General features: G+C 39.6%; 1 protein-coding gene across 12 annotated transcripts in view; it reads left to right on the top strand.

Moving 5' to 3' along the window:
• Positions 1-21,624, top strand: part of polybromo (protein) — a 618,289-nt gene that overhangs the window by 405,639 nt on the left and 191,026 nt on the right. The window lies entirely within an intron of this gene.

Below are 21,624 nucleotides of genomic sequence, written 5' to 3'. Positions count from 1 at the left end.
CTTTCTGGTCTGACTCTACCGCATAGCAATGCTGAGTGTGAACCTGTGTTCAGCTTGGTGGAAAAGAACCAAAATCAGTTTAATCCTCAATGTCAAATAAAATTCTGGATTCTATTTCTGTTTTGAAAACCGCAAGTACGGGTCCATGTTACTCGAGTAGTTTTCTTCCAGAATTTCTGAAGAAAGCAAAGAAAGCAACTCAACTGCATCTGTCCTTTCTAACCTGTGATGGATAATGGCCTACATATTGTGAACTTGACAGAATTTTGTAAATAAGTGTACATGTTTAGTTTAATTTTGACTGTGACATTCATATTGTGACCTGTAAGTTTAAAGTGCAGAAAAAACACTGCTTGTGTACTGTGTGAACTTTCCCAGTGTTAAGTGAAAACAGATGAGCCCTCATTAGGATGCAACTTTCTGTAAGTGTTTAATTTCAGGGGTGATCATAACATGTATTTGACTTGTATTAGTATTGTTTGTAATCTCCCCCCTGGCTGTCCTTTTTCACTGTGTATTAAGACTTTGTGATACTTGCGTGTGTTGTTAAAGTTTTTCCGCTTTAAGATCTTCTGGATTTCTCTTTTTGCATTGGCAGGTATGCACATATTTTTGTAGTGTAATACTCAAGTTATGAATTTTTTCAGCCATCCCAAAAATAGTTCTTATTTTTCTGAAGCAACGTTTTCTCAGCCTAGGATAAGCAACAGGAAAGTTGGGTTTGTTTTGAAGTACTCAGTCATGGTTATGAGAAACTACAACCACTATAACCGTACAGTGTGATTCTGAATTTATGAAGAGTAATATTGATGGGAAGTTGTGTCTGCACTGGACCGTGCAATTAGCAGCAGGTGGAGTGGTGAAACTGGGAGCAGGGTTGGTGCATACACTCGTCCTGGGCTGGTGTGAAATGGCATACCAGTGATCTTGATTTGTTTGCCTGTTATTTTCAATCTGCCTGTGTTCTACATGTTAACCACATCATTTCAAGATGCCTCCGAGTTCACCATTGTCAGAGGGCAAACTTGCAGTGGTTTTGAGTGCTATTTGTTTTCTTCAAAGTGAGGGGGAAATGTAGAGGACACAGGTTCCTTGTGTACCTGGAAGTGGCAGATTGTCTTGGATTATTATTGTTGTCATCAGTGAAGAGAGTAGAAGCCGGTTCAAAGGAGAATGGTAGAAATATATCATCCAGGTCAAGAAAAAAGCTGTGTTCGAGGCCAAGGCGTTTGAAAATCCAATTTGATTATTTTTAACTTTGGCCACAGTACGAAGACATATATGTGATTTTTACACGAATCATCCCCCGCAATCAAAAGCCTCCACCTGAAATTGTTGGAATGTGTAGGGTGGTCAGAACTGGGTATATAGGCATTAGACGGTTGATCATCCTGATAAATAAATGGAAAGAAATAATTTGATATCTCTCAATTGTAGGTTTAAAAATGGTTGGCTTCCTAATTTAGAAATATCACACTGTACAATTTTTACAAGGGATATTTACATTACTTACATATCTTTACAATATTTAACTCTGTGAGTATTGTTCGTCTGAAAAATCACTATGTTCAACTGCTGTCATTCATGTTGATTATGACTGGCTCAAAATGAGGGACATTTGTCATTTTATCAGTTGCTGGAGTTAGCCAATCAGATCACGTCGTGGGCGAATTCAGATGGGCTTTGCGAGGCTGTGTTGCTAAATCTGTATGTGGCTTAAGACCGGCATGAGAGCACCTTTACAAGTTATACATCTCATTGTTAGGTCCATATTGAGCAACTTTCTGAAAGAATGTTTCTTGAGGGTCCACCTTTTCAATGCATTATGTTTTTTATTAATTTACATAAATAGTGTTACATCATTACTATGTCTTAAGCGGACATGTTTTGTCTATTTTTTAGGCATCTTCAAGAGCTGTTCCTAATATCTAAGATCAAAATTGTGAGGATCCTAGCCTTTGTTTATGATAAAGTGCTTAAAATAGTTGGGCTAACATGAATTGCTCAGTCTAAAAAGTTATGCTTACACATTACTATACATTTTATAAAAACATCCTTGACATGATTGTTACACTTGAAGAAATCTATTATATATTAGTTCAATCCAGTGTTACTGAGGGCTGGGCATGGATTGTTCAGTTTATAATGTGCAGCGTGTTTGCGACCTATGGAAATTTCACTGACTTAATTGTTGCTTAGGACATAGTAATGATGTAACATTACTTATATAAATTAATAAGATACATAATTATAATGTCTTGAAAAGGTGGACCCTCAAGAAACATTCCTTCAGAAATGAGAGCATCAGTCGAAGAATGAAACTTCGCCAGGGGAGGGGTTTGAACACAGGATCGTGCCAAAGCAAGTACACTACGGTGGCACTGGCTAAAATCAATGATGTGTTTGTGTTTGATGCTGATTTCTTGGCATGGTTCCCAAGCCGTTCTTAAGTCACGTACAGATTTAGCTACATCGCAGTGGAGAGCCCATTTGAATTCACTCACGAAGCGTTGAGATTGGCTAACTTGAACAGCTGATGAAATGACAACAGTGTGAGATATCAAATTATTTATCAGCATGATCAATTCTCTAAAGCCCATATACCCAGTTCATGTTGTTTTCGACTACCCTGTATGGAGGATTTTTCCGATGTGTCAATTTCTACACTTTTGAAACTGTGAAAAGTGTAAAATTCATGCCAAGAAAATGGAAAACTACCACTGGAAGAAAGATGGACTGTCTAAAAATGTCCCTCATTTCGAGCCACTCATAATCAACATGAACGACAGCAGTTCCGATTCATCGGAACATAGTGAATTTTCAGATGAAAAATATTGATAGAATTAAATATTGTAAAGATATGTAAGTAATGTAAATATCCCTGTAAAAATTGTACAGTGTGCCATTTCTAAATTAGGAAGCCAACCATTTTTAAACCTGCAATTGAATGCCCAAAGTCCTTTTAAGAAAAGGTGATGGGGAGTGGAAATAAAATGAATGAAAGGAAACAAAAAACTGTGATCATTGCACTCTTTGTTTACTACTGAACGCGGCAACGCTGTACCCGATTTCACTACCCTACCTGATGTTAATCGCACGGTCATGCACACACACAACTTCCCATCAATATTACTTTTCATAAATTCAGTATCACACTATGGTTAAGGTGGTTGTAGTTTCTGATAACCATGACTGAGTGCCTGAAAACAAACCGAAGTGTCCTGCGGTACGTTTTGTCATGAGCTGAGAAAAAGTTGCTGTAAAAAAATAAGAACTTTCTTTGGGGTGATTGAAATAAATTGTAACTTGACTATTACACTACGAATTCATGTGCTATAACTTACGCAAATTTCATTACCACCAGATAAGTAGTTTTTCATGTATATATGTCTAATATTTCCAGCGGGCGTCAATTGCTGATCACACTCATTATCCCACTCTTTGTAAAATTGATGTAAGTGATCTTTAACACATTGGAGACGGCCATATTTGAATGTGCTATCCTCCAGAAATCGCAGAATTTTTAATGGTTTGTGAAAATTTTCAATGCTAGGGTAAGCCATGATTATAACAACTTTTGGAATGCATAGAAAGATCACACTTTCTTCTACACAAAAATGAGTTTTAACTATCATAATAGTGCAGCAATTTAAAAATATAAAATTATGAAAATAATATGTTTTACAAACGAAGAAAAATCTGATGCAGCTATGGATGCCAGTTCAGTTAATATTTCGAAATTTGACTTTGTGGGCACTTCTACTGAAACACACTAATGCAGATTCTAACCTAATTAGTCAGTTGGCACTGGTATCATTGTTTACAACAAGGAATTTGCATTCCCACTGTTTTCTGTTGGACGACGGGGTTGCATTGAGTTGCTGCAGGTACACGGGAAACATCCACATTTTTAGGAAGCGGTATAAAATAGTATTACAGAACCCACTTCAAGGAAGCGATGTAAAACCATCGCACTTCACACCAGTTTGAAATGAGCTCATTTTCTACATTTACTAGCCTGAAGCGCCAGAATCATCATGTTTACTTAGTGTGTAATTGTTATCCTCATCCTCATTTTCAGAAATCGTGTCTTCCATAAGAACATCCATTATGGATTCGTTGTTGAAATTTCGTACACTTGAATTAGACCTGCTAAATATTCACAAGAATTACACAAACAAGCCTGCCTCTCGAACACACATTCTTCCTGTCTGCGTGTACCGTACATACTTTCCCGCCCATTTCACAGCTGGGAGTCAACGATGACGAAGCCTTAGGTTATGTAGGAACGTGGCTGTGTTATCAATGCCTTAAAAGAAGAGCTCTCGACTTATGCTCATAACTAGTATATTTTATGCTTATAGAAGCATTGAACAGTATCCTAGTGAAGTCACAGCTCGCTGAAACGGCAAATACAATTTTTTAACTACAGTGAAATCATGCCTGTAGATTCTCCGAGCTCCGTCAGCAGCAATGAATTAACGCGCTCGTAGTTTCCACGAGCGGCGTCTCCAATGTGTTGAATGGTTTGTTGATACATATGTCCAGTGGATGAAAAGTAGATGTTAGACCACCAGGAATGACTACCTGTCATGTCTTATTTTCATTGAGAAGTTCTTTCACTTCGTTCACGAGTTGACCTCGGAAACTATCTAAAACAAGCAGAGCCAGCTGTTTCATTAGTGCACTGGGTCTTCTATTCCACACAATTTTAACCCAGTTCAGCATTAATTCTGTGTCCATCCAATTCTTTGGTTGCACTTGTTCATGAATTCCATGGAGAAATTATTTGCTCAAGCATCGTTTTCCTGAAAATTATGTTAGGCAGCAACTTTTTTCAGTCAACTGTAATGGCTAGCATTGCCATGCATCAAAATTTCTCACTACCCCTGGTTTTATAAATACACTCCATGTTCCTTTTAGCACAATAGAGCTGTTGCAAGGCATATCGAAAAAGATTGGAACCTGATCAGCATTACCGATTTAAGAAAGTAAGTATGAAGTTTCCTGTCTCAAACGAAATTGGTGAAAATTTACAATCTTGTCCGTGTAATCAGCACGCAACGTTTGACCAAAAGTTTGTGTCGTCACAAGAACTTCATAACTCGTCTTAAATTGAGTTATGGAAATGTTGTGTTTGCGCGCTACCTCCCATGCCTTCATTTGTAACATTTCATATGATACACTGCAGCCATTGTTACGTATTTCACTGACGTACACAAACACTTCTTCGTCAATTTTGAAAACTTCCCTGCTCTAAACGCGCGTGTAAAATAGTTTCTGTTTTTTAACTTGTCTTTTAATTTCTGCCTGTCACACCAACATTTCACTCGCTGAAAATTTTCTTTCTGCTGCTTTTTTCCATGCTGTTCAGTGAAGACAGTCACATTTAGCGTGAAGCTCGTAGAATAGTTTCTATATTTACACATAATCACAAATAAATGCTTCACACATTGTGTTGCTATGAAAATTACTATTCAAAACTGTTCTGTATTACTGTATTAAACAACAAACTATTTCTACAAACATGCCAAAAACAAAATAAAACTTAAATTCTAACACACACATGTCTAGAGTAGTCTTGTCACTAACAAACACATGCATCTGTACTTTCCAGAACAGTCGATACTTTGACCAGAGTACATAGGTGGTTTGAAAAGTTCTCGGAATGTACTATAATTAAGTATCTTACCTCGGTGGAACTGCTTTTATTTTTCAACATAGTCTCCCTGTAGACTAATGCATTTGGTCCATCGATGTTCCAATGCCTTAATCCCATCTCGAAAATGAGATTCCTCCAGGCCTGCAAAATACCTCTCCAATTCGGCTGTCAGTTCTTCCCTTGTAGAAAATCTCCGTCCACCGAGGAAAATTTTCAGCTTGGGGAATAGTTGAAAGTCTGATGGTGCCAAATCAGGTGAATAAGGTGGATGTGGCAACAATTCGTACCCCAGTTCATGAAGTTTTGCCATGGCAATAACACTTATGTGCGGCAGAGTGTTGTCCTGATGAAAGATGACTTTTTTCCTTGCCAAACCAGGCCTTGTTTCGCGTATCTTTTCCTGTAGTTGGTCTAGGAAGTTTGCATAGCATTGCCCCGTAATTGTTTGGCCAGTAGGAAGATAATCTATCAGCAGAATGCCATTTGCATCCCAGAAAACTGAGGCCATGACCTTTCTGGCTGAACGCACTGCCTTTGCTTTCTTTGGTGGTGGTGAATCACCATGTTTCCACTGCTTTGACTGCTGTTTTGTCTCTGGGGTATAGTAGTGGACCCAAGTTTCATCTGTAGTCACAAACCGGCGCAAAAAATCTTGTTGGTTGCACTGAAAACGGGCCAGACTTTGTTCGGACATTTCCAATCTGGTGCGTTTATTGTCCAATATCAAGAGCCATGGCACCCATCTTGCGGATAATTTTTTCATACCCAATTCTTCAGTTAAAATATAATATACCCGTTCAGAAGACATCCCTACAGCTTCAGCAATCTCCCGCACTTTCAGTTGACGATCCTCCATGACCATTTTATGCACTTTTGTGATAAATTCTGGGGTCGTAACACTTTTTGGCCGTCCACTACGCGGATCATTATCCAAGCTCTCCAGACCAAATTTAAACTCGCTGGTCCACTTGGCAACAGTTGAAAATGAAGGAGCAGAGTCCCCCAGTGTGTTCTGAAAGTCGGCATGAATTTCCTTTGCCTTCATACCTTTCTTTACGAAGTATTTAATCACTGCTCGAATATAAGGTGTTTCCATTGTCACAAATCACTACGCGGGAACAACAACAAAGAGTCGTCACTACCACACTCCTGCAGCTAGAGCACTGATGCGCCACGTATTCACTCACAAAGGATGTGCGATTATTGCGCGGAAACCTCGTTGCTCTAGCATTGACATCTAGCGGTGATTCCGAGAACTTTTCAACCCGCCCTCGTACCTAATAAACACGAAATGTGAAAAACCTACATGCCCCCAGGATATGTAGAGGCCCATTTCGGGCGAAGTACAAGGGTTGCTAGCAGGGATGTACCTACTCATAAATTTTCCAATACTGGACCATTTGATTATGTATTATGGCAGACCTCAAGAATGTGGCCCACGACGACAGGCAACTGGTTACATGGCAATGTTATGAAAAAAGAACGCATTAACTTTTTTTTTTTTCTGTGAATTACATTCTCAGCGACTCAGTTTGTTGCTGTTTGCCTGCACGTTCTGATACCAGTGCACCCCTGGTTGCAAGACTGTGAAAGCTATACTAGAAAACAAGAGGGTGGTGCCAGTATTTCCCTGCAACGTTGCAGACAAGCGATAACTTACAGCCTTACGATTTCAAATGAGAAGTCATAATACGTCACTGGTGAATAAATTGTACATTGTTTCGCAGCCATGTTGTTAAACTGCAGATAAGCCATGCGTTGTATGTATACCGGTATTATTTATTTACACTTGTGTAATGTCTTGCAAATGTAACTGTGTTGCTAAAGTGCCCATCAGCCATATACGTATTTTTTCATATGCAATTTAATCATATGTAATTTACATTGCAGTTCTATTTCCCTTGTAAGCAGCTTGATGAACAAAATTTGAATATACAACATTTGTGTGATGAAATTTTAAAATTCCAAATTTGTGTTGAAAATAAAGGATACGACAAGTATGCGGTGGAGTATGGTAGTCTCTGAAGTTCCTGAACGTTCTGTTAATTTCTCTTACCTTTGTCTGACAAGTTCTTTTGAGTTCTAGAAAATGTGCTTCTTCATGTTGAAGGCTGGATCTTGAGAATAGGATAGATAGATAGATAGGCTTCCCTTTTTGCATTGATGAGAGAGAGAATTTCCTCATTGTTGTCGTCAGACCAGTCTTGCCTCTTCTGCTTTACAAAGCCAATCTTTGCCTCGGCTGACTTCGTGATTATCTTCCACAAAGTGGCCCATTTTTGCTGAATGTCATTTGTGCTAACCAAATTTACTGTCAGCAGGACATTGATCGTATTCTCAAATTCTGTGGCAAAGGATTCATCCTGAGGTTTAAATATGTTAAACTTACTGCCGGACAATTTTTGGAGCTGCCTAGGTGGTTTAGGGCGAATGGAGATCCTTAGTTGACAAATAAGGAGTTTGTGATCAGTCCAACAATCATCAGTATTTCTTGCTGTTCTGGTAGTATGTCCTCCTTATCACATAGCCGAGTAATGACGTAATCAAGGATGCGTCAATGCTTGGAACGAGGATTCATCCACGTGGTCTTGAAGTAATTAGTCAGTTGAAACTGAGTGTTGGTGATGAAGAGTTCATGTTCTGCACATAGACAGAGAAGCAATAGTCCATTTGCATTACAATTGCCAAGTTCTTGTTCACCCCTCACATTTTTTCCATAGCCAGTTATATCTCCCTTGGTGATGGTTGTGTTTTGCTGATTGTGAAACTCATCCTTTACATCATCATCAGCATCTAAGGTTGGAGCATAGGCGGAGATGAGAGTCATCAAAGTACCTTCTGTGAGTGGAATGCGGAGAGTCATAAATCTTTTGCTGATTGCAGTGGAGTAAGTTGATCGATAACCAGTTTTGTCTGCACAGCGAATCCCACACCATGGATGTGACGTTCCTGCTTCTCCTTTCGCTTCCAGAAGATGATATATCCTGAGCCAAACTCAGCAATTTTGCCCTCAGTGGACAGTCAGGTTTCACTCAAAGCAGCAACATCAGTGTTGAGTCTAGAGAGCTCATGGGTAACAAGGGCTGTTCTTCTCACAGGCCTATCATCTATCACATCACGTCAAGTAAAGTTCTGACATTCCATGTTCTGATTTTCAGAGTGTCTTTTTCCTGCTTTTGATTTTTGATTGCATGAGGTGTGACCCACTGGGTGCGGCCACCCAGCCGGACATAAGATATAACTTCTGATGTTTAGCCCACTTTTTCTAGGGCCTTTCCCATATGGGGTGGGCAGCGGTATTACTAAACAGGCCTGACCAAACACAGATGCAGGATTGAATTCTTGAGTAGTCGCAGGGTCTCAGGGAGACGACCATCATACATCTGCTGCCTATGTGGAGGTCCGACCTATGGGCTTCCAGTTTCATCCGTAACCTGCCCCCCCACCATCCTTATCCCATCGCTGTTGGACTTTGGAAGTAAAAAGTTATGTTTGGAAGAAGTGCCACTGGCATGGGTTCATTTTGAGTGGATCTCAACTTTCCAAGAAGTGATCTCGGAGCCGTGTTCTGCTGCACATATGAAATGAGTCATGCAGGATCAATCACCAAGATTGCAATGAACTACCACAGACTCAAAGTACTACTGAGCTGCAGCTTCACAGCCAGTTCGTCTGGCATGACCTCTTCCACCTCCACGACCATTGGGAACCACGGGAGTAATGGATTCCTCCTCCATTCATTTTGCTATCGGGCCAAACACTAGTGATGGGTTCCAGTGTCATTCTACACTGAGGGGACCATCAATCTACCTAAAGGGGCTCATCACCCAAAGCCGTTTGCCTCTTTAGGGGATCGAGTTATTTACCAACACTCAGCGTTGAGTCATTGGCTGTACGGACTTACTGCATTACCGTAGCAGAATATCCGGCCACACAGAGACAGAAGAGTCAAAACGTTACTGTAGAATAAATAGCATCGACAGTCGCATAAATATATGTAAGACTGAGGTACCATCACCTGTCTTACTTTTTGGATACATATATTTACTAAGTGGATCTCTAACTCTTATGTACATAGCACTTTCCAGCTTCCAGATCTCACAGTTATTCTTCATTCATAAGGAGAGCTGTTTAATGTTCCTCCGCAGATCCGAAACACATCGCATGGTTCAGTTTATGGCTCAAGATATCACAGCTGATTTTCGTACACTGTATACACAACGGTCACTTGTCAATCACAACTCATTCAAGCAATGATTAACAAACTTTGCTGATACACGAGAACTCATTTGTGAAGTTTACGAGACAAAATATTTACAAGAATGTACAAATTGTAGCTTCAAAGCCGTCGTCACTGTGTGTCAGTAGTAAATCGTAACAAACAAGTCGCATGTACAAATCACGGTACATCATGTTCTTTGTTCATATTAATAATCAGAGTCTTTTAGAACCTCCATCAGAATAGACATGCTCCGAACAACCGTCAGTCACAGTATCACAATCAGAATCATAGTATGAAATAAGAGAATGATTGCATCGCCACAACACTAGCCCTTATAAAGCTTGTACACTACATGTATAGTCATCTGATGGATAGCTTCTCTATCTTCCAGAACTACCAGCATCTTACAGTCTATGATGTGGAAGTTTCAAATTCAAATATCCTAGAGCTCAGATTGGCTACTAGGACTTCTAGCATCTGATGCCTGAGGCACTATTCATTTGGCACATTGATGAATCTACGTCTTTAACCTTACTAACGGAATATTTTCTGTTGTTTATATGGGAGATGACTTATTCTATATGAAAAAAATCCAGCCTAGCCAATGGCTATTATAAATATACCTTAGAGCATTCCTCCAAGTTTCAACATCTTATCCGTTCCGACTTCCACTAACAAACCTAATAAAAGTATATCAATTTATACATAAATAATTAATTAGTGGAGTCTTTATATTAGTCATATCTTGGTGTTTGTACCTTCATACAGTTACACAGTGACTTTGACAGAGGTATCATCAATTCTACAGAGACATTGCCAGATATGGGGGGGAACAGCTTTCCAGAATCTGTAGGGTATAAAGGAGGACATAACATACAAGGAGAAAAATCTGGTGGTCAGAAACAGAACATGTCAACAGAAGACAGTCGTCACAGGAGGATGACTGTAGTAGATAGGGTAACACTGTCGATAACATTAGCAGAGCAATTACGCACATTCCTTCATGTCAGCTGTTATGTTATGTTGTTGTTTATTACAGTCTTAATGCCATGATATTGTCTTTTTAAACAAATCTCGTTTCTGTTTACACAGTAATAATGGCAGGATTTGTTTCTGTCGACAACAGAGGTGGAAACATCTAATAAAGTTTGTTCACATCAGGCCTGCACCATCACCCACTGGTTTGGTCTAGTATGCATTGGACATAATAATGGTAGATTGCATCTTGTGCAAGTCAGTATCATTAAACGAGCCACTTACCTTAACACCATTCTGATTGGTTGCCCTTCCATATCTTCAGTGGATTCTAGAAACCATATTTTGGCAGAATAATGGTAGACTGCATACTCCATTACCAACAAATCATCATCTATGAAAACAGTGGACCACTGAAGCCCTGGTGTACAAGATTGCCCAGTGTGTCATCAATTGAAAATGTCTCAGACATGGTCAGATGGGAGCTGCAACAGTAAGGTCATTGACCAGCAAATTTTGATCAATTTTGGATGCCAGTGAATAGGGCCTAGTTGGCTATATCATAGGACATCATTTCAGCATCATTTGAATGCCTCAGTATAAAGCAGGCTATGCCACTTTCTGGTTAATGAAGTACTGGGTGTGTAGGATACAGAAATGGTGACGACTGCCTAGTATATACCAAACCAAACCCCATGGAGACAGGTAACCTTCCTTCACTATTCAAGAAGACCAAAGTAATATCGATCTTGAAACCCAACAAAGACCCTCTGAGAGTGGAAAGCTACAGACCCATTGCACTGCTAAGTGTTACTCTAAAGCTCCTGGAAAGACTAATATACAATAGGATCTCAGAAACCATCAATAATCTCCTTCCCACAGAACAAGCTGGCTTCAGACCTGGAAGAAATTGCGCTGACCAAATTTTTGCATTGACCTCTCATATTGAAAATGGATTTGAGAATCGGAAGATTAGTATGGCTGTCTTCTTAGACTTATCAGCAGCCTATGATACTGTCTGGCGAGAAGGGCTTCTGCTAAAACTTATCTCTGCCATCCCCTGTGTCAAGCTTACTAATCTCATTGGCAATATGATTAGCAACAGAAACTTTCAGATCTTTTCGGATGATGCAGTAAGCAAAACCTACAAACTGAATGATGGACTTCCACAAGGATCTGTTCTGGCACCCTTACTTTTCAACCTCTATACTGCTGACTTACCAGCAACTAAGTCCAGGAAATTTATTTACGCAGATGATATACTACTGGTTAGCCAAACACCAAGTTTTCCAGAAGCTGAACAAATTCTTACAGCAGATCTAGAAAAGCTAGATACATACTTCCAAAAGTGGTGTCTCCGTCCAAATCTCCAAAAGACTGTTGTATCTGTGTTTCATCTCAGAAATAAATTTGCCAACTACAAGCCTTCAATAACATTCAGAAATCAATCCTTACAACACTGTCCCTTCCCAAAATATTTAGGTGTCACATTAGACAGATCCCTAACATATAAACATCATATTAACAACACAGCCGCCAAGATTAAAAGTCGGAATAATATTCTTCAAAAATTAGCCGGCACATCTTGGGGCGCAAACAACCAAGTGTTGAGATCTACTGCTCTAGCTCTTTGCTATTCAGTTGCTGAATACTGCGCTTCAATTTGGCTGAACAGTGCTCATACTGCGAAGATTGATGCTCAACTAAATCAAACAATGCGCATCATAACCGGTTGTATTCGCTCTACAAACGTGGCCTGGCTGCCTACACTCAGTAATATTCCTCCGCCTTGCTTAAGAAGGTCTGAAGCTCTTCTAAAACTGTGGAAGAAGACCAGCCAGGACTCCAACCTCCCCGTTCACCAGGATATTACTCAACCTGCCCCTCCTCGACTTAAGTCTAGATCTCCACCCTGGCGCACTGCACTTACACTGGAAGAATCTGGGTTCTCCATCACGAACGCCTGGTTACACCAATGGCAGCAGTCTTCTGTTCCCAATCAACATCTTGTGACTCTACCTCATGTTCAACCTCCTGGATTCCATCTACCCAGACGTCAATGGAGGACTCTAAACAGGATAAGAGTCAATCAAGGAAGATGCGGCTATACGCTTTATAAATGGGGCTGGCAGAAGTCTTCTGGGTGTGATTGTGGAGCTACCTCACAGACCATCCACCACGTAATTGCCGAGTGTCCACGGAGAGCATTTCAAGGTCCTTTGGAGGACATTCATAACGCAACTGAGGAGGCCTTGAAATGGATCAATGGACTTGATTTGGAACTATAGGCTTCTGCTTGTATATATTGTGTATATATTGTATACTTATTTATATAATCTATCTGTGCACATCATACGATAAATAAATAACTACAGCCCTTAAAGGGCCTTGGCCTACCAAGCGACCGCTGCTCATCCCGAAGGACTGCAGATTACGAAGTGTTGTGTGGTCAGCACGACGAATCCTCCCGGTCGTTATTCTTGGCCGCTATCTCACCGTCAGATAGCTCCTCAATTCTAATCACAGTAGGCTGAGTGGACCTCGAACCAGCCCTCAGGTCCAGGTAAAAATCCCTGACCTGGCCGGGAATCGAACCCGGGACCTCCAGATAAGAGGCATGCATGCTACCCCTACACCACGGGGCCGGCACGCCTACTATATACTTCCTGTGAAAATAAACATAATTGCTTAACTTCTTCTCAATGTTCTACTTTAGTAAACAGTTAGTATTAAAAACATGACAAGAAATTGCTTAGTTAAAGTAGATCTATAGAGAATGTTAACTTCTCTTGACGCACACATTGTAGTGCTAATGTGATGCACAACCAAGCAAATATTAATAGACTTAATACAGCGTGCTTCTAAAATACTTCTAGTACTTCTAATACTTCAAATATATCTATTTAAGAAAAGGTTTATTTGTTGTTAAAGGTAATCAGGTTTCAGTTCTGGTTGAATAAATTGAAAAGACAATATTTTGAAAAATGTCATTGCAGGTTGTAGTGAACGAGACAGTGTGTCCTGAATTGATTTTATGACATTTCATGCACTTCTTGAATTAATTCATTCATTCATTCATTCATTCATTTATTCAGTCAAATTAATTGATCTAATTTATAACAGTAGTATTGGCGAGAATGTAAAATGTGTTCTATAAATCAACAAAACCAAAGCTTTTGGAGAGAATTTCCTAAGGTTCTTTATATTATTTATTTTTTACATTTTTTAAAACATAATTATATTAAACAGTCTCAGAAATGCACCGTGACAAGGAATTTACGCAACTCAATTTGCACTTTCTAGCCCACTTGTAATATGTATTCTGCAATGCATGTTCATGGAGCTAAGCATTGGAATTACTTAGTGCATGGTTTGGCATTAAAGCTTACCTCTAATATACTGCTATAACATACTCTTAACTTTGTAAAATATATTAATTCTGTATGGAGAGAAACAGTTGAAAATGAGGAGCTTACTTGGTTACCTTTTCCTCTCTAAATTGCATTGTACTGTACTTCCTCATATCAGTATCTTTCCATCAGTTATGGGTTCCTGTAGTGTTATATTTTCCTGTTTTGATGTAAGATTATAATGTATAATATTTAATATATGTCATTCCCAACTGTGCTCAAGTCATTTGTGTTTTGGGGTGTATATGCTAGGCAACGATCAGTATTTCTGAATTCCAGTGGCGGCTGGTGGTTTAAAAGTTCAGTGGTGCACAATTTTTACCAATGATATAATATGATTACAGGCTAATTTTCAAATCTAGATACATCAACAATACTTTTTTATTATTAAAAATAAAACAAACATTTTACATTTCTATTTTCAGGAATATTACTATAACGCATTAAATTTTTTTTCATTTTAATATTCTTTTACCATACTGAAATGAAACAAACACTTTGAGGTAGCCTAATTCCGGTATTGAAAAAATATCCCCTTGTAATGTATCTGGTTTTGAAATTAAACGTCGCGTGGGCCTTCCCATTTGTTTCACCTCGGATTTTTCCTCGGCATTCTGTTGCGGAAACGGCCTAGACATTAAAGACTGCACCGAATTCATGATCTGGCAAAATACCACTAACTGATAAAAACGCACATTAATAAAAACACACATGCTGACACGATTGTTTACACAATGAAATCAATAAGCTACTTAGCTTGTACGCACCTAACAAAGCTCACGACTATACTGAAAGAAATGGCGGTGTTTATTTTCAAATTTAGCGCCATTAGTTATATATCCAGGCACGGCCAACTTGATGCGTCGCTCTATCCAGGACGAATAGCTCTAGCTAGCTCCTTACGGAGTGCAGCGAGGGATCCAACCGGCCGTGATCCAGCAGATTAACTTCCATCCGGTGTCGCTAGATGACACTCCTGTTCTATAACAGAATCTCACATTGAGCAGCAACGGTCTCTAGCGACTTTGCTAGTACTTGGTTACGTAGGAGCACGACCGATTTGATGCTTCGCTCTAACTAGCTCCTTAGCGCAGCGAGGGATCCAGTCGGCCATGGTAGGAGGAGCCATGTTGATAAACCTCCATTTAAGCAATGTATAAGAAGCCACACCTATCTTTTCCTCGCCCCGCGCACCCCTCTAGCAGCCTAAAAGCACACTTCTAGCAGCCCCGCGCACCCCTCGAACAGCCCAGGTTTCATCCTACCACATGTTGACTTCCCGCTGCAAACTTTTCGGCTCCTGCAGTGAACATCTAAGAGTACCGGCTTGTAAAATACCCTGTAGTCAATATTTGCTCTTTCAAGCTCTTGAAAGGTTTGTCCTGTTGAATGAAAATACAGTAGTTGAGTAATCCAAATGATAAAACTTTACCTAAAATAAACATAAAAATTTAATGGGGGTAGCACAAACCTGCAACCTTCGGGAGAAACCGCCCCTACTGAATCCTATTCCTCTAGTGTTTGATTAGCCTGAAAGTGGCATAGGCAGCTTTGATATCTATCATCTGACAAAAAGGCATCAAATGGTATCCTGTGATATGGCCAACCAGGCTCTATTAACCTGCATCCAAAGTTTATCAATATTTGCTGGTGAACAATCCTACTGCTGCAGGTCCCATTTGACCATGTCTGAAACATTTTCAGTTGATAACAAACTTGTCCACCAGGGCTGTATTAGACCACTGTTTCTTCTCTCACGTCTTTCTGTGCCCTTCATTTTCTAATCTAAAAATTTATGTTCATTTTTATATTTTATTTTTATGTAACTGCCAGTTCCATGGTGTAGGGGTAGTGTCTCAGCCTCTTACTTGGAGACTGCCTCATTTCTATTTTTTTTTAATGTAAATATTTTTTATGGGACCTTAACAACGTGGATTGTGTGTACAGGAAAGCAGAAGCAGTATTATGAATGGAAGTTGATAATGAAGTCTGTTCATGCTTGGCAGGAATATGTTGTAGGGAACATTGTGTGAATTACATTGAAGGATATAATCCAGAGTAGAATATGCAGTTTTGCCTACGTAATCGTTTTAAGACCACATGGATATACTCTTGCTCTAAGCATTGGCACATCATTGATTACATAATCACTTGAGTATGATAAGAAGAATATCCTTATTGCCCGGACAGCTAGAAATGTTGATGATTGTTGGATCACAAGCTACTATTCTGTTGACTCAGGATCACTCATCACCGTAAACCACCCAGGCATCTTCAAACCCCGTCCAGGCAGAAGTTTGATACATCTAAACTTCAAGATGGATTCACTGCCATGAATTTCCACAACATGATTTCCAACATGCTGACAAATATCCTAGTCAACGCAAAAAACGTAGAGCAGGAATGGGCAACATTGTGGAAAGTAATCGCAGAATAAGTTGAGAAAAAGGTAAGACAAAACTTGTTTGATGATAACAACAAAGAAATTTTGTGTGCCAGCAATGCTAAATGACAAGCCCATCTATCCCTTTTTCAAGATCCATCTTCTGACGCTAAGAAAGGGCATTTTCTCATACTCAAGTGTAAATGTCTGTGGCAGATAAGAGTGATAAAGAACAATTGGTGGCAGCATAAAGTTCAGGAACTGCAAGGTATGTCCAATGCTAGAGACCTGCGAAACTTCTATGCAGGAATAAAAGAGTTATATGGCCCAACTCGCTCCTCCTCTAGGACACTGAAAGCTGCTGACAAGGCTCTATTACCGAGCAAGTTGGCCGGCGCACAGCTGTGAGCTTGCTTTTGGGAGATGGTATGTTCGAGCCCCACTGTCGGCAGCCCTGAAGATGGTTTACTGTGGTTTCCTGTTTTCACACCAGGCAAACTCTACTCAAAGAAGACTTTCTCGATGATGTTCCTCTACATCCCCAATGAATGGCTCTCACTCCTACATTCAAAGAATTCAATGCTGCTGTCAGTAAACTGTACCTTAATTAAGGCCATGGATGCTTCGTTCCCACTCCCAGCCCTTTTCTATCCCATTGTCGCCGTAAGACATATCTATTACATACATACATACATACATACATACATACATTATCATTATAGACTGTTGTGCCTTTCAGCGTTCAGTCTGCAAGCCTCTGTGAATTTACTAAACGCCGCCACAATCCTCCATTTGCAACTAGTGTTGTGGCCTCATTTAGTTCTATACCTTTTATCTTTAAATCGTTAGAAACCGAGTCTAACCATCGTCGTCTTGGTCTACCTCTGCTTCTCTTACCCTCCATAGCAGAGTCCATTATTCTCCTAGGTAACCTATCCTCCTCCATTCGCCTCACATGACCCCACCACCGAAGCCGCTTTATGCGTACAGCTTCATCCATCGAGTTCATTCCTAAATGAGCCTTTATCTCCTCATTCCGAGTACCCTCCTGCCATTGTTCCCACCTGTTTGTACCAGCAATCATTCTTGCTACTTTCATGTCTGTTACTTCTAACTTATGAATAAGATGTTCCGAGCGGTAATGTCCATTGAAGATCTCGTGGAGGAAACTCAGGTCAGCTACCTGTCGCCTGATGTGCAGCGGTGACACATTAATTGCCATTAATACCTGCTGCGTAGACAGATTTCTGAGCTTGGGGTTTCTGTTCCTTACAATTGCAGCAAAGAAGGACACTGCTCTCTCTAACTGCTTAGTATTGGAGGGGGCGGCTGTTGTCCAAATCGGAGAGCAGTAGTTTAAGAGAGGTTGAACGATCGTGAGGAAGAAGTGATGAAGAGCAATGGGGTCAGAAATTTCTGTGAAGCGATAGAGAATGCCTAGTAATTTCATAGCCTTCGTTGTATATGTTTCTATATGGGTCTTAAATTGTAATTTTGTATCGAATATTACACCTAGGTCACGCTGTTGCGTAACCACGGTGATGGGCTTGTCGAGTAGGTAATATGATGTCGGTAGAGGAGATTTACGTATCCATCTCTCCAACAATTGTTTATAGAGAACTATCTATCTCTCCAACACTGTTTATAGGAATCTCTCTGTCTCGAGTTTAACATCACGATACACAGCCTCCATAGGCAATCCTACCATGCAATTGTTGTATGACCGCTTTATTTAACACACTGTTTATACATCACCACTGGGATTTCCGTACTCTCCGTTCACAAATAATATGTGTACACATATCTCAGATACAAATTGTTTCTTCTTACTACCTCGATATGTATCTGTAGACTCACAACATGGTCGGACGTGTGCTCCCCTTAAACACTCATTAGTAAATCTGTGTTCCTTCTATGGGAAGCTTCCTCAAGTAAACTACCGCAAACTAGCTATGTGGAGGTTTCAGTCAACCCCACCATAATTTCCATATCTGGTGTTCTGATGGTCTTCTAACATTGGTGAGGCGGTCAAAACATGTAGTTCAGAATTCCATGACAGATTATAACATGGGGAGAGTGATGATTAGATTAATATATTTGTTAAAATAGGGATACCTCTTGTGGGATTTCCCTTTCTGAGTTTAGGTCCACAGCTAACGTAGCTACTCTACTGTTGTGTACCTTATCCTGTGCGGTGCAATTTGAATAATGCTGAATTTTAGTAATCCTTATTTTGTCAGAGGTCTAAAATGCTCATGTATGACTTGCCGATCTTCAACGTATTAATTAATGTGTTTCAGCCATTTTTAGTGGGTGGGGTGATTAGAATGTTGTCTTCCCTCTTTATTCTTTCCTGAACTAGCTTTATCTCATCGGGGATTTTCAAGCCACAAAATACTTGAGATGGTGCCTCAAAGTTGGGGGTCTTGCGCAATCGGATGCCACACAACTTCCCATATGACTACAGAAAGCTGGAGAAAGCATTGATTCCGTCAGTCAATTACCGATACGGTTACAATATGTTTTGTGCCAAGATTGGTCTACTAAGTCATAAAAAGCATATTCAAAAAGCACTGTGAGTGTGAAAATGTAAACTGCTGAAGAATATGAATATTGAATTTTCACGATCGCATTGTAATCTAAATCGACTTTCAACCTGTTAGGTCATGTTATACGTACATAGTACATGTTGAAGAGATGTTAAGTACAGAATAAAAATAGCCAACTGGACACCAGCAGGATCTGAATCCACAACCTCCCGATTTCGCGTTGGTTGCTCTACCAATTGAGCTATGGTGGCCTAGGTCATATTTGTTCTGTTGGAAAGGATCTAAGCTACTGGTCTGGCACTACTGCCATCACACTGTAAAGTTCGTGCAAGTCGCCCGTTGTGGACCGAGTCAATGAATATTGAATTTTTACGACTGCATTGTAATTGAAATCGACTTTCAACCTATTAGGTCATATTATACATGTTGAAGAGATGTTAAGTACAGTACAAATACTGGTGTCCGGTTGGCCGTTTTTGTTCTGTACTTTTCATTTCTTCAACACGTACTGTGTACATTTCACATGAGCTAATTGCTTGAAAGTCGATTTTGATTGCTGAAGAATATGTTTACTCGGATGTGGGTTGCAGCCAACAGTGAATACAGAATAGTGCATCGTTATGAACCGGTTTTTTGATTTACTTAATTTTACCACAATATTTTCATCAATCTTCAACTCATAGTCTCATCAGTTAAGTATATTTATACCTGAAATGCTGCAGTTCCTCTCTGTAAACTAAGCTGATTTAAAATGCCTAAACCATTTTGTTCTTAATCGTTAAAAGTATCTTAATACCATGAATGAGCCATGATAAGCATCCGAGTTTCACAGAACAGGTTTACTATGTAGTGCTAATGAAATGATTATCATTGGGTTTTGAAATGATTGCAGTCTGCTGCCATTTATTACATCTCATGTAGAGGTTGGCAGAAAGTATGTTCCAGAATAATCAAAGAGTTGCAGTACAAGTGGAAGGCACTGGGCTAAATGAGGTTTCCATGGTAGGTACAGAATAAACAGGAAAATACATTATGGTATGTAGGATAAAGGGGAGGATCCTCTTTGAAAAACACATTCATTCCTCATGTGTTAGGGTTCTGTCTCAAGTGAGAGATAATGATATCAACTGCCAGAATCCAGTGTGTTCTATGCTTGCTGGAAGCCATTGTATACAACATTGCCCGGAAGTCTATAAAGAAGTCAAATGCATCTCCGAGAATGGATAAACACGTCAGGCTGACATCATAGTGATCGATCGAAATAAAGGAGTGGCTGGCTATTGAACTTTTGAGATTTGAGGATAACATCCACCAGCCAGAAAGCATCTGTGATGAGATAAAGGCCATCTACAAACCATGCTGTGAGAAGCTTAAAAGAAATGCAGAATACAAAAATGGAAATTGGTTGGTCTGATAGGTTCCAGAAGGACTGTACCTAAAGAAACTGGACTTGTCGAGGAAGATTAACACACCTGGCTCTACCATCCAAGCAATAGCAGACTCTGTGCCAAAACACTCTTTATCAATTATCAGACATCACTTATATTCCATGACATCTGCATGTGTAAAATGTGCAGTATAGTAGAGGGCAGGAAATCCAACAGATAACCCTCATGCTTGATTCCATACATGAACTTGCTTGCTAGAAAAGTAGCAATAAAATAGCAATGAATCACAGAAAAACTATAAAATATATTGTCATACTTGTTGTTCTGTGTGAACCGAGTAGGGGGTCAATCAGTTCAATTCCCTAATAGGGGTGGTTGTCTATTGGATGTTATCTCTCTGGAACCTTTTACTGTTTTTTTTTTTCTACATGAGAGGCCATTTCTTGTAAATCTATAAGCCACAGAACAGTTTCAATGAAAGTTAAGACTACCAAACATTTCATTTTTTTAAATATGTCTCCACAACAAATTTGTCCCAATGCCCAGCTATCTTTTGTTATTGTGAAACTTTTGGGTATGATAGTATGAGAGTTATGGTCATTCTCCACATCTTCACAGATCCCCTCGAAGCACCGTTATAAAATGATCAGATATTCTTATTGGACACAGTACATAGACTTCTGTGCTTGCAGCATCTTTATGAATATAACTATCATCAGATAGGTGGTCTTTGTGTTTAATAGTAGAAAATGTAAAATGTACAAGTATGTAATTTATGGTCAAGATATTTTTAAATTTGCTTGGTTTTGTACTGTTGCATTTAAGAATTTTGGTGAACATCATCTTATCAGTTCACCTTCACCATCCACCGCTGAATATAAGCTTTCCTATCTTGAGCCACTTAATACCATTGTGTTCCAGTTACTTACTTCATGTTTGTTTTGAAGATTAAGAAGGTTCATGTTCAGTAATTTATTGAGAAGATTAAACTGTAAAGGTACTTCAATTTTGCAATTCCAAAATACATATTGCTAC

This window comes from Anabrus simplex, chromosome 1, assembly GCF_040414725.1.
Source record: "Anabrus simplex isolate iqAnaSimp1 chromosome 1, ASM4041472v1, whole genome shotgun sequence".
NCBI lineage: Eukaryota > Metazoa > Arthropoda > Insecta > Orthoptera > Tettigoniidae > Anabrus > Anabrus simplex.
This window is presented reverse-complemented; position numbering and strand designations above follow the sequence as displayed.